The following is a 6,495-nucleotide window of genomic DNA, read 5'->3' on the forward strand; positions in this document are numbered from 1 at the left end:
CCCTCCGCCTCCAGAGCGCTGCTGGATCACAAGTGTGTGCCATCATGCCCGGCATCAATGCAGACATCTGGTTAAGACATCCCATCATATGTCTTGCCTGGAGATGTATTCATGTGCCTCTTGACAAGTCCCATGCGGAGCATTACATTACATTAGGTTCACTTCTGTGAGTTCACAGGACCAATTGCAATGCCACTTAGAGGGTGTCATTCCCTCTGCGCTGGGGCAAGGCATCTTGGGTCCCGACGTTGTCTTCACGGATCTGAGTTCATTCCTTTGATTCTGAGTCTTCTCCGTGTAGGTGAATCGACGTCTAACCCCAGGCTTTGGCTGCGTGCAAGATGCGGGAGCGCCAACTGTGGGGGGTGTTGATCCCTGCGTCTCGTCTCCTCCGCGGGTTTTTCCTGCCAGACGAGTTCCCCCTCTGCTACGCGATACACCAGAGTGAATACTGAGACAAGAGTCCACCACTATCGTCGGGTCTGAATCTTATCCAACTTGCTGGGTGAACGATTCCCCACCACGCCGATGCCATCTCTCGCGGTCCCTACGACGGCAGAGTCCGACTCGCTCCTGCACACCGACTGATCTCATAGGGCGCTGCAGTGGCCAGATGTTAACTACCTCGCCTGGTGTACAGGATGTCGTGGGTTTCAAGTCCTGCCCTGACGCCTGTGTATTTGGAGTTTGCATGTTCTTACCGTGGTCTTGTGGGTTTTTCTCCGGGTCCTTCGGTTTTTCCTTCTCCATTTAGAAACACGCGTTTAGAGTATTTGACTGCTATAAATGTCCACGTGATAAGCCACTTCGTTGATTTATCAATTGTGGCCAGGTCGCTTCTGAAAAAGAGCTACATAGTTCAGTGGGCCTTACCTGGTAAAGTGAACATCGTTAGTGTTGTTGAGTTTGTTCATTGATCCATCAAACCGGTGTGGTCGTATCTTCAGTTGCTACTCCATCACCGGTCTCATCCATTGTTGGCACGTCCTGCCCGAGCCCACGACTTCTCCTTAGCAGTCAATATCAGGCCTCTAGTTTGCATTTGTTCTCTGATACATGAATTCCCCTTTCTGTCCCTCAGTCTAATCCCCACTACCAGGCATGCGTAAACAAATTTGCACCTCTAATTAGCTCGGTTGGCTACGTACGGTGCGAAAAAAATTAAACATACATACAAAGCATTCATTAACATTGATTGTAATCAACCTATTAGCATTCTCGACCAATGAATTCCAGCAGCGCTTGTTTAAGCATCACACTGTGCGGTGGTTTTTACTTCTCTGAGTCTCATCCGCAGGGTGCAGACTGACACACAAAAGGGCCGCTGCTAGGTTCGCCTGATGTTATTGGCAGGTGCACAACATGCACGTCATGGGGCCCCGTTCAATGCAGTACAGCAACCCGGTACAAAATAATACGTGGAATGTGCTGTTAGGGTGGATCGTGGTTTAAGTGGGAATTTATCTACAAAGACACGGATCCCCCCGTATAGCCTTAACGGACGGTTGAGGGAATTGCTATACATTTCCACACGATAGCCACCTATGAAGGACGACACGGCACACGAGGGGATGGGTGGCCAGCACCACGCCCGACCGCCTTTGTCTCCCTAGCGGCGATTTTTAAACACCGCTCTAGGTACTCATTTGAGTCGACCTCGGGGAGGCCCAGGAGCGTCGCCGGTGTTGGCCGGGTTTGTAGCGCGAACCGCTGTGACACTCTACCCAAATGCGTCCACCGCGGAGACGGAGCGATGCAGTCACCCCGTGCTTCTGTGTCAGGCGGATCGACGTATCGCGGGATCGTGAGCAAAAGTGGCCACGGCTCGAGGAGCAGGAGGGCTTGGTCCAGCGGTGGATCGACCAAGGCAGATCCGGGTATTTGCCTGCTCGACATTTCCACACGATAGGCCGCTCCGTTGAGCGATCATTTGTGGCCAGCTCGCCGCTATTTAAAAGCTACACAGCTCAAGTGGGCCTTAGCTGGTATAGTTATGTATATGTTTTTGTAGATTATAACTGTGCGATTGATGACGATGAGGTCCATACAGACGGGCTCATTGGTGCTATCGATGAAGTTTGGTGAGCGATTTACTCGCCCACGAGCGCGTTCACCACAATCCCAACAGGTTGTTTTTCCGGTTTGCAATTCGAAAACTGGAGCTGCTGCAAATGTCAGACTCTATGATTTTTGAAGAGGGGAGGGGGCACATGGGGACCCCCGGGGACCCTCCCCGGCCTCCTGGAGCAGGTGGAGGGGGAATGGCGACGAGCCTCCTGGCCACAGCAGACTGACAGCTGCTGTCGAGAGAGAGAGGAGCAGAGACGTGGGGGAGGGAGGCGCTCGAGGGAGGCGCTCGAGGTAGGGGCTCGTGCCAAGAAGGGGACTCCCCTTGAGTTGGCGTTGGAATGTGGATACTGATACTTGATGTCTAGGCATGCGCGCGCGTGTGCACGTGTGTGAGTTTGAGTGAATTCGGAGGGAGCGGTGTTGGACACCCATCCCCACGTGCGCCGTGCCGGCCTTCATAGGTGCTGCTACTTGCTAACAGCAATTGCCACAGCAGTCTGCTAGGGACATTCTGGGGATCTTTGTCTATGTATGTGGGGAGCGGTGGTGCAATGATGAGCGCGCTGTGTTATGAATCCGGCGACCCGAGTTCGATTCCCGCTCACTGCCAACACCAGTGACGAATATCTAAACCGGCGCTGGACCTCCCCTATGTCGACTCAGCGGTGTGTAAACATCGCCACTTGGGAGACAAAGGTGGCCGGGCGTGGTGCTGGCCACCCACCCCCTCGTGTGCAGTGCCGGCCTTCATAGGTGCTCGCAAACAGCACTTGCCCCAACAGTCTGCCAAGGCTTCCAGCACAGCAAGACAAACCTGGCAAGCCGAGTTCAATTATAAATTAAATGTTTGTATAGAGTTGCGTTTGCTACCAGAGACTTTATAATAAAGAAAACGGGCCACATTGATCAAGCGGTTGCCCCCCCAAAAAAGTTGGCGATCAAAAACCAGCGCCAAAAGTTATCCTTGGTGGCCAAGGCAAACGACGTCGTTACGTGACATCATTTCTCTAGATCACTTCAAGGCGATCGCCTCCCTTCCCTATGACGTCAATACATATAAGGGTTATTCACGGGTCACACGTACCCTTGTGGCGATGTCTCATTGTTCGAATTGGAACGTAACGCTGATATCGCGAATTAAATACTCTGAGAAACCACATACACAAATGCCCGATGGAAAGTTTTGCACCAAGTCCACTTCTCTCTGTGCATAGAGTCATTTTCTCTCGTCCATGAAATTGATTCAAGAACTTGGCACCGTTACACGCTCTCCCCAGCCGCATCCTGATTGTTCAAATTGCTTCCGTAAGTTAATTCGCTCAACCCACGGGCGTACGAATTCGATTACCATTCCCATTTTGTTTGTTGTTGTCGTTGTTTTTGTCGTCGCCCCGGGCAGAGCGAGGGGCCCTACGGGGCCTCGGCTCCTCCGCGTCGTTGTCCCCGCTCGCGCTGCGGCGTCCCGGGCCACACTGCGAGCCACAACTCGGCCAGCTGCGTCGCGTTCGCCGACCCGTGCGCCGTGTTACAGCAGCGGCAAAAAAAGGGCTTCCCTTTGAGCTCCGCTCCACTCTTGGCCGGTAGTTCTGCCCCGTGAACACAAAACTTTAACAGTCGCACACCAACGCCTGGTATACAGGAGGTCGTGGGTTCAATCCCGACCCTGTCGCCTGCAAATGTGGAGTTTGCGTATTCTCCCCGTGGTCGCGTGGATTTGTCTCTGGTTCTCCTTCCACGTTTATAAACATGCGTTTATAGTGCTGTGTTTGGGTGCTATGCATGTCCACGTGATCAGCCTCTTCCTTGAGCTATCATTTGTGATAGCCAGGTCGCTTCTGAAAGTGAGATATATAGCTCATAGGCCATACCTGGGGGAAAACATAGGATTATTGAAGAGTGAGTGCGGAGATACGGTTACCGGGTGGTTCAGAGGTCAGAGTGCTGACGTCGAGGTTCTGGGTTCGAATCCAGCTTTCAGCCACCTGTGATGAATGTACTTATTTCGCCCCATACGTAGCCAACTGTGCTAATTGGAGGTGCATGTGAAACCGGGTTGTCAAGTGTGGTGAATTGATGGTCTCAGCCTGGCAAACAATGACTGCACGCCTGTGATCCTGCCCTGTGGAGGCAGCAAGGGTTGGTGGATCACACGCGTGTCGTGTAACTCATTTCACGTGGATTTGTCGAGGAGTCATACCTTGGATTGCCAGAGAGCGGTACAGCAAACATGTGGACTCCCATCTGTTCCACCTGCATGTGATTGAGCGTTTCCCCCTCGCATGCATGGGTTTTCTCCAAGCGCTTCGGTTTATTCCCTCGTGTGTAAACACTCATTAATACAGAGAGGATGGCAGAGCTCGGGCAATTGTTGGCACCGGTTTCCTGCCTGGCTGCCTTCCTGCTTGTCTGCGGTTCCTCCTTGTGCCTCCGAGTCATGATCTGTCTTCAAGATCGAGCGAACACTGTGCGGTGTGATACAAGTTGGCATTATTATTATTTAAAAAACACGTTAATTACATTGGGTTTTGCAATTAAATTGGCTAAATTCCAGTTCTGAAAAAAAATATTTATTTGACTGTCGTGCGATTAAAAAATAATCTTGTAACTGGAAAAGGGTGGGGGCAATGTGTGGATGAGAGCTCACGTGACCAATGGATCTCAGAAGTAGTGCTGTGATGTCCGCTTCTGTGGGCCAGGCGCTGGCACGGAGGGCTGCACTGCTCTGTTAGAGATCAGAATGGATTTTCCCACTGACGCTGATAGCACAGTAGCAAAAAAACTGGAACAAAAATTTCCAATCCCTCTTTATGTTGTTGAATTGCATTCAGGATGCAGTGATTGAATTTGAAGTAAAAATAATCCGCGTGAAATTAGCTCCATGTGAACTTACACCCAATCACAATTATAACCAGGATGCCACTGTAAAACCAATGTGTAAATTCACAGCGCATAACACTTGTTTCATAACAATTCCTTATTTATCATGGAAAGTCAATCTGAGTCCAACAACTATTTTTCAGAAGGGCCCTGCATTATATATGTATATTTTCATATTTTAAGAGGTGTTCAGCCAATTAATGATGACTGTCTATACACGCGGGGTGAAAACCAGAGCACCCAGAGAAAACTAACACGTGCCTTGGGGCAGCACTCTCCCGTACAGATGGGAACAGATGGAGATCAGTCTACACTCTGCTGTACCGCCTTCATCCTGGCAAGCGAGGGTATGGAACATCGTCACCCGCGGGGAGTTTCGCAACGGTTGTACACACACCGAGTTTGTGCTGGCGTGCATGTCTATGGTTGTCCAAACAATTGTTATTGGAATATTGTATTTCTGTAGGCGGGTAAAAAAAAAACATTCGAAGACGCCTTTGTTCGAGTGCAACACATTAGTTGGTGATGCCTGCTGCTGCTGCTGAGTTTGGCAGATATTGCAACAAGCGGACATGACAAACAAAAACACAACTAAACACAAAAACACTTTTTGTGCGCTATACAAAAAAGGCCATTGCCCGAAACTTTTCCCATTTTATATTTTTCATTTTAAGGCCGCGGTGTTTGTTGACGAATGCGTTGAGTGTTTTTAGGTGACAGCGGCCTTTCTTCACAGCACAAACAAACATCAAATATAATCCATGAAGAAGGGCCATTGGCCATTATGTATTTTCTTTTGGAGCGTCGCTTCTGATGTATTTTCTGATGCGCGTGTTGAGTTTGTTTTTTTATGTTTGCAGCAGCAGCATCACAAAATAATGCGTTAAACTTTTTAGACTTTGGAATAATATGAAAAAAAGGACGACGACGATGTTACATGATTGATTGTATTGGCTCAGAAGTCAGATAGAGGCATCTGATTGGAGCTGGAGAAGCTGCGATTGGCTGTGCTCCAGATGCGATCCAGGGGCTGCTGGAGAAAAGCCTGGAGTCGGAGCCACTCCAGAGCCAGCACGCAAGGAGAGCGCTGCCACCCCCAACGCCAACCCATGACGCTTGCATCTGTTCCCCCTTTCCTACCACTCCTCCTCTCCCCCCATCCTGCCACGACTAAGACCGCAACCACGGAACAGTGACAACGATCCCCAGTGTAGCCTTGAGTGCTGCTCGCGAGCGCCCATCTATTAAAGCTGGCGCGGCACATTATATGATGGCCTGGCCAACACCACGCCCTGGCCGCCCGGGCCGCCTGTGTCTCTTCGAAGTGGCGATGTTTATAGATCGAGCCAGGCTGTCGTTTGTGGCTGAGTCGAATTAGAGACGGGGGGGGGGTGCATGATTCAGATATTCGTCACATGTTGGCCGAGAGCTGGAATCGAACTCGGGTCGCACAGCGACGAAGTTCGAAGTACAGCGCGCTAACCGCTACGCTACCGCTCCAACAATAATCGACGTTCGCTACTAAGTGGAGGCGACGTCACCACGGGA

This window comes from Petromyzon marinus, chromosome 32 (assembly GCF_048934315.1).
Source record: "Petromyzon marinus isolate PM22_M1 ecotype Great Lakes invasive population chromosome 32, UKy_Petmar_22M1.pri1.0, whole genome shotgun sequence".
NCBI classification, from domain to species: Eukaryota; Metazoa; Chordata; class Hyperoartia; order Petromyzontiformes; family Petromyzontidae; genus Petromyzon; species Petromyzon marinus.